The following is an 8,042-nucleotide window of genomic DNA, read 5'->3' on the forward strand; positions in this document are numbered from 1 at the left end:
TCAGAGGAACGAAAGCATCTCTACACGCTTATTTGAAATTCTCACCAATGAATTACATAAGTGTTTCTATCCCTATTTTCTGTTTAATTAGTATAATTTTCGAAAACACCATAATCAATTATTATCCGCCTGACTGAGATTTACAAGGTGACCATAGCTTGCTTCATACCAACAATCTCTGTGGGATCGACCCTTACTCACGTAAGGTTTATTACTTGGACGACCCAGTGCACTTGCTGGTTAGTTGTATCGAAGTTGTGACAAATTATGAATTGAGATTAGAGCACCAAGTTTTTGGAGCCATTACCAGAGATCACAAATTCGTGCACCAGATCTCTTCTGAACCTTGGAAGAGGAATGAAGAGATCATGCTAGAAATGCTTTCTCATGTTGGACCAAATTGGGTTTGGTTGGGTATGGTGACTATAATCCTACCCACACTTGATTTGGGAATGCATGTGGTATAATCAGTGACCATACTTCATCTCTTCTCATGAGCAATTGACCAAGGAATTGGCTATTGATCAAGATTTGAGAGATTGAATTACCAAGGAATTGGAATTCGATCACTTAAGATTGCCAAGGAGATCAATGAATGCATTGATTGAGGAAGAGATGAAAATGAACTTGATCCGGAGAATGCAACATCTCCTAAGCCCAATGAATCCCCATTTCTGATCTTACCCATTCTCTTTAATTTCTGCAATTTACTTTCATGAGCATCTTCCCCATTTCCATTTACAATTCTGCAATTTACTTTCCGTCATTTACTTTCAACTCTTTACTTCCAGCACTTACATTTTTTGCTATTTACTTTTCCGCCATTTAATTTCCTGCAACTCTCAAACCAAATTCTGCTTCGCTCAACTAGAAAACCCCTCTGCAATTTACTTTCCGTCATTTACTTTCAGCTCTTTACTTCCAGCATTTACTTTTTCTGCTATTTACTTTCCTGCCATTTATTTTCCTGCAACTCTCAAACCAAATTCTGCTTCGCTCAACTAGAACATTCCTCTAATTAAAGTTGCTTGACCAATCAATCCCTGTGGGATTCGACCTCACTCTATTGTGAGTTTTTACTTGACGATAATTCGGTATACTTGCCAAAGGAAAATTGTTGAGAGACAAGTTTTCGTGCTATCAAGTTTATGGCGCCGTTGCTGGGGATTGATTTTGTATCAACAATGACTAAATTGGAGGATAACTAGATTGAGCATTTTTCTTCTGTTTGATTTAAATTTCTGTTTGAGTTAATTACTTTCAGTTTTAGTTATTTTCCTCCCTTCCCCCCTACACCTTTTTCTTAGTTATTTACCATTAAGTTCACTAACCCACTAACTGTTTGATATATTGCATCACTCACGCTAACAGCAATTTTAACAAGAGTACTTTCTGCATCTATTTCCTTGCTTGTGCCTTGTTGGTTGTATGACACAGAGAAGAAGCGGGGCTTCAACTTTTCTGAACCTGAGAGGACCTTCCTTAGATTAAGGAGGGAAGCAAGAGGAAAGAGAGTAGTTGGTGCTGAGGAAGAGGAGGAGTACTTTGAACCCGACATGGATGAAAACATGGAGAACCATCATGAAGAAGAGGCTCACAACCATGGCAGAGAAGGTCCAGCGCATCAAGCTGGACAAGAGAGAAGAGTTCTGGGTTCTTACATCAACCCAAACCCAGGAAACTGTGGAAGCAGCATCCAAAGGCCAACCATACATGCCAACAACTTTGAACTAAAGCCACAACTCATCACCCTTGTTCAGAACAATTGTTCATTCAGAGGAGGTGTCCAAGAAGACCCCAATCAACATCTAACCACCTTCCTGAGGATATGTGATACTGTGAAGTCTAATGGTGTTCATCCTGACACCTATAGACTACTTCTGTTCCCTTTCTCACTTAAGGACAAGGCATCTAAATGGCTGGAATCCTTCCCAAAGGAGAGTTTAGCAACCTGAGAAAATGTGGTGAACAAATTCTTGACAAGATTCTATCCTCCTCAACGGATCAACAGGCTGAGAGCTGAGGTGCAAACATTCAGGCAGCAAGATGGTGAGACTCTATATGAAGCATGGGAGAGGTTTAAGGACCTAACAAGAAGGTGTCCACTAGATATGTTCAATGAATGGTTGCAACTACACATTTTCTATGAAGTCCTCTCTTATGAATCAAAGAAGGCAGTAGACCATTCATTTGGGGGATCTCTGAACAAGAAAAAGACCATTGAAGAAGCCATAGATGTCATTGAGACTGTAGTGGAGAATGACTACTTCTATGCTTCTGAAAGAGGCAACACTAGAGGAGTAATGGAGCTAAACAATGTGGATGCATTGCTGGCCCAAAACAAGCTTATTACCAAGCAGCTGGCTGACCTCACCAAGAAGATGGAGAGGAACCAAGTGGCAGCAATCACCACTCATCAGCAACCCAAGAGGGAGTGAATGCTGAGGCAGAAGAGGAGCAAGAACAAGCCAACTACATTGGAAACTCACCCAGGCAGACCCATGATCCTTACTCCAAAACGTACAACCCTGGTTGGAGGAATCACCCAAACTTTGGGTGGGGAAATCAACAAGACCAAAGCCAAGATCAGAGACATCACAACCCCAACAACCATGCAGCTCACCAACATTTCACACAGAGATCATATCAACACCACCCTAACAACACCTCTCCACATCCATAACAAAACCAAAAGGACCCAACTCACCCATCCACTCTCAACTCACCATTTTCTGAAGATAGACTCTCCAAAATTGAGACTCTGCTTGAGGGCATATGCAAAGAGATTCAAGATAATAAGGTATTCAAAGAGGAGGTGCGAGCTAGTAACAAGAACCAGGGAGACACCATCAAGAGGCTGGAATTTCAAGTAGGATACTTATCGGAAAAGATTCCCAAACCTACTGATAGCTTCCCAAGTGACACAGAGAAAAATCCGAGAGGTGAAGCAAAGAAAGTCAGATGGGAAGATTGCAAGATGGTTACTATAAGTAATAAGGAGACTGAGGAAAAGCAAAATAAGCCATTAGAACAACTTGGAGAGACATCAGCAGAGAAACAGGAAAAGGATCACCAAGAACCCAAAATTTCACAAAAAGAGCTGACACAGAAGGAGTTGTTGAAACTCTATGCACCTTTTCCCCAATTACTCAATGGTGCTGTAGAGAAGAGAATATACTCAAGGTTTCTTGACCTGTTTGCATCCCTCCATGTAAACATACCATTCATCAAGGCCCTCCAACAAATACCCTCATATATTAAGTATATAAAGGAGCTGCTGACCAGAAAAAGCTCACTCAAGGGAGGACAAACAATAGTGATGAATAAGGAGTGCAGTGCTCTCATTCAACCAGAGTTGCCTATAGAAAGGAAGGACCCAGGGAGTTTTCACATCACTTGTGCCATAGGAGAAACAATGTTTGATAAAGCACTATGCGATTTGGGAGCAAGCATCAACTTAATGCCTTTATCCCTTATGAAAAGGCTGCAGATCAATGAGATAATACCCACAGATGTAGTTATTAGGCTGGCTGACAAAACTCAAAAACAAACAGTAGGAGTGGTTGAAAATGTGCTGGTGAAGGTGGGAAAATACTTCCTTCCCACAGACTTTGTCATCTTGGACATGGAAGAAAGTCACACTCACCCAATCATATTAGGAAGACCGTTCTTAGCTACAGCCAGAGCACTCATAGATATGGAGCGAGGGGAGCTAATTTTGAGGATCCATGATGAACAACTCTGCTTCAATGTCTTCAAACTCTCACAAGAAATAGATCATAATGAGATACTGAGGGAGGAGGCAAGCACTGAAGCACAACCAACACCTCTGGGAAACCACTTGGTTGAAGAACAAGGCAATCAGTAGCTGTCACAGCTCAAGAAAAATAAGGAGGAACCTAAACCACCAGAGTCATATGAGACCAGTAACAAAATTTCCTTAGAAGAGGAGGTCACAAAGAGCAAGGCAACATCAAAAGGGACAAAGAAGAAGGCACCAAGGAGGTGGAGGAACAAGAAGATCCCTACACAGGACTTCTCTCCAGGGGATAAAGTAATCTCATCTTACTTCCCAGATATTCCACCTCATCTCCCCACTATCCCATCTCAGTTACCTAAGGTCTTCACCATCAACAGAGTTCTTTCCTTAGAACATGTGGAGATCCTTGATGAAGCCAATGGATGTAGGTCTACTGCAAGAGGGGAAGATCTGAAGCATTGCCAACCACCATGACAAAAGCAAATTGTCGAGCTAGCGATGCTAAAAGAGCGCTTTGTTGGGAGGCAACCCAACCTGAGGTAGTTTCTTTTTCATTCTCATTTCAATAAAAATCACAAGTTGTTTCCCCTGTATTGCGAGGAGCTAAGTTTGGTGTTCCACACCAAGAAAACACCTAAGAGTGAAAGTGTAGTTTTAAGTTTGGTGTTCTACCAAAGATATTAGTTATAATCACACTACACTCCAATGACAAATTGCTAGCTCCAACCACTCAAGGGGACCACTTGGCAGTAGTTTAGTCTGAAGTTAATGGTTGTTTTGTTAATAACAACATATGAGGATCTCTGCAAGTATGCAATTTGTTGTACTAGGCAAAGAACTAAGTTTGGTGTTCACACACCAAATTAAGTTCAGAAAATTTGCAAGCATACATGCAAGCTAACTATGTCTCAAGTGCTTTGGAAACAAGCAACTTCCAATGACTTTGCAGGAACCTTCTGAGGAAATGGTGCACCATCATCCAAGGAAGTGAAGGAGCAAAAACTATAGATGAGGACAACAAGGGGACAGCAAGAAACCATCACCCGAAGGTTGTATTGTTACTTAATTCCATAAACTTAAAATGCTAAAAATTGGAAGTCAGAAGGAACTTGATTTATAGTTGCTCATTAGTTTAGATGATTAGAGTTTAATGGTTGCTTTATTGCTTTTGTCATATGTGTACTGTCCACGATACCTGCTTCAATTCCATCTTGCTTATTGTGTTGCTTGTCTCCTTTTGAATCAAATAAAAAGAGAATGATTGTTATCAAAGACCATAGTGGAGTTCATATTGTGGAGTAAGTTCCTTAGTGTGTGATATGGTCATAAGTTAGCTAAGTTGATTCACCAACAAGGGTGGGAAGATAACTATCTGTCCTGAATCATATGCTTGAAACACATCCCATGAGACTAGCTAAATAACAAGATCCTAATAAGAAAAAGGGGAAAAGAACAATAAGAGTTGAAAAAGAAAGAAAAGTTAATAAAGAATAAGGCTAGGCACCAAGGGTTTGAAACTTGAGAGATGTGTCTGTGGTGCTCCTGTACCAAGGATCTGCTTGGATGAATAAGTTCGTAGGAGTGCTTCATCACTTGGTAACTTGGGTTAACTAACCCGGGATCATCAACTGAAAATCCACTATCAAGAGCAACCTTGCTACAGAACATTTAGTAACCCAAAGAGGTGCTGGACACCAAGGTCTCAAGAAAGGAAATAACAAACCATGTGCCTGTGGTGTGTATGTATGGGGGAAAGAGACTTGAGAGAGTAAGTCCTTAGGGGTGTCTTAACACCTAGCACCTTTAACCAACTGGTTCGGGAGTGCTGGCTAAAAGCTTATCTTAAAGAGTCGCCCCCTCACAGAGCACTTAGCCTAAGAACACAAATAAGCCCTAAAAACAATAAAAGGATCAATGAATAAGAGTCTCATAGGGTGCAATCAAGTGAGTATTCCAGGACATGATAAAGGTCTGAAAGCCAGTGAAGGAATGAACCTAAGTTGCTATGCATGAAACCACCATAAAACCAAGGATATGACCTCCACAATAATGACTCATTTCTCTTGGCATTCCATTCATCATTCTCTTGTTCCAGTACTTGCTTAGGGACAAGCAAGCTTTAAGTTTGGTGTTGTGATGCCAGGGCATTTTGGCCAGTTTCACTAACCTTTTCTTTACTGTTTTAGGGTAGTTTCATGCATTTTCTTAGGAAATAAGCAAGTTTTGGGCAGAATTTCACTTACATCTTGATTTAAGCATACATTGTGCACTTTATATGATTTCATGAGAATTTTGCATGAATTAGATGACAAATTGGATGATGCATGTCTCATGATGTGGATTAGAACTTTGATGCACTTTATTGCTTGATTTCAGGACAAAGGAAGCAAGAAAGAGCCACGTTAGCAGCCACGTTAGTCTAACTAACGTGACTACCAACGTGGAATGGGAGCTAGCTTGCAATGTTAATGAGAAAAGTAATCGCCAATAACGTCCTTGAAAGCCATCATAGCCCACGTTAAGAGTCACGTTAACTAAGTTATCGTGAACTCTAACGTGGAAGAAAGAAATAAGGCCAACGTTAGTGACACTCACCTTTGTCACTAACGTTGGACCAAGCTCATAAGTGGCCACGTTAACTCAGTTAACGTGGACTCTAACGTTGGGAAGCAAAAGAGAAGCCAACGTTAGTGACACTCACCTTTGTCACTAACGTTGGCCAAGCTACAATGAGCCATGTTAGTTGCCACGTTAACTTAGTTAACGTGGAAGCTAACGTGGATAAAGCAAACAATTGCCAACGTTAGTGACACTCACCTTTGTCACTAACGTTGGAATGAGCCACAATGAGCCACTATGAGCCACGTTAACTTCCACATTAACTTAGTTAATGTGGAAACTAACGTTGAGGGTAGGATGATGAGCCAACGTTAGTGACACTCACCTTTGTCACTACCATAGGAGATGGCTATCATTACCACGTTAGAAGCCACGTTAACTTAGTTAACGTGGAATCTAACGTGGGAAGTAGGGGCACCTTGGAACGTTAGTGACAAAGGTAAATGTCACTAACGTTCTCGAAGAATTGGCAAGCCTACGTTAAGAGCCACGTTAACTAAGTTAACGTGAACTCTAATGTAGGGAGGGAGGACTCTCAACGTTATTGGAAAAGGTGAGTCCCAATAACGTGTGCGAAGGACCAAGAGGCAACGTTAGTGGTCACGTTGGTGCCACTAACGTTGAAGTTAACTTGGATCATCCCTGGGTGAGGAACGTTAGTGAAAAAGGTGATTGTCACTAACGTTCTCGAACCCACACTCTCACTTAACGTTAACGTCACTAACGTCCTGAGCTAAAGACCCTTCCTACTTCACACTTTCTCTTTGCAAGTAAAGCTAAGCCCACTGCAGAAGATAACTGCTTCAAACTCAAGATCCAAAGGTCCATATCCAAGACTTGAAGAATAAACTAGAAGATCAGAAGAGTAGTATATATAGGGGTAGTTTTAAATCAGGAAATAGCTTTTGGGGGGATAGGAAATTGAGAACTACTCTCTGTATAATTTACTTTCTCTGCACTTCTAGTTCTGGTTTTCATGATGTATTCTCCATCTTTGTTTTCCATTTCCAGAGCTATGAACAACTAAACCCCTTTCGTTTTGTTAGGGAGCTCTGTTGTAATTTGATGGATCAATACTAATTTTCATTACTCTTCTTCTATCTTTTCTCTTGATTTTACTAGAAAGCTTTCAATCTTCATCTAATTGGGTAGTTATCTTGGAAAAGAAGCTATTCATACTTGGATCTCTTCTGAACCTTGGAAGAGGAATGAAGAGATCATGCTAGAAATGCTTTCTCATGTTGGACCAAATTAGGTTTGGTTGGGTATGGTGACTATAATCCTACCAACACTTGACTTGGGAATGCATGTGGTATAATCAGTGACCATACTTCATCTCTTCTCATGAGCAATTGACCAAGGAGTTGGCTATTGATCAAGATTGGAGAGATTGAATTACCAAGGAATTGGAATTCGATCACTTAAGATTGCCAAGGAGATCAATGAATGCATTGATTGAGGAAGAGATGAAAATGAACTTGATCCGGAGAATGCAACATCTCCTAAGCCCAATGAAACCCCATTTCTGATCTTACCCATTCTCTTTAATTTCTGCAATTTACTTTCATGAGCATCTTCCCCATTCCCATTTACAATTCTTTAATTTACTTTCCGTCATTTACTTTCAGCTCTTTACTTCTAGCATTTACATTTTCTGCTATTT

At 40.6% G+C, this 8,042-nt stretch overlaps 1 non-coding gene across 1 annotated transcript; it reads right to left on the reverse strand.

The window, feature by feature from the left end:
- Nucleotides 1-2,009: 2,009 nt before the first annotated feature.
- LOC112761608 (small nucleolar RNA R71) lies at nt 2,010-2,116 on the reverse strand. The gene has a single exon (XR_003181997.1). It is a non-coding gene; the product is annotated as a small nucleolar RNA R71 (small nucleolar RNA).
- Nucleotides 2,117-8,042: the final 5,926 nt, after the last annotated feature.

This window comes from Arachis hypogaea, chromosome 16 (genome assembly GCF_003086295.3).
Source record: "Arachis hypogaea cultivar Tifrunner chromosome 16, arahy.Tifrunner.gnm2.J5K5, whole genome shotgun sequence".
NCBI classification, from domain to species: Eukaryota; Viridiplantae; Streptophyta; class Magnoliopsida; order Fabales; family Fabaceae; genus Arachis; species Arachis hypogaea.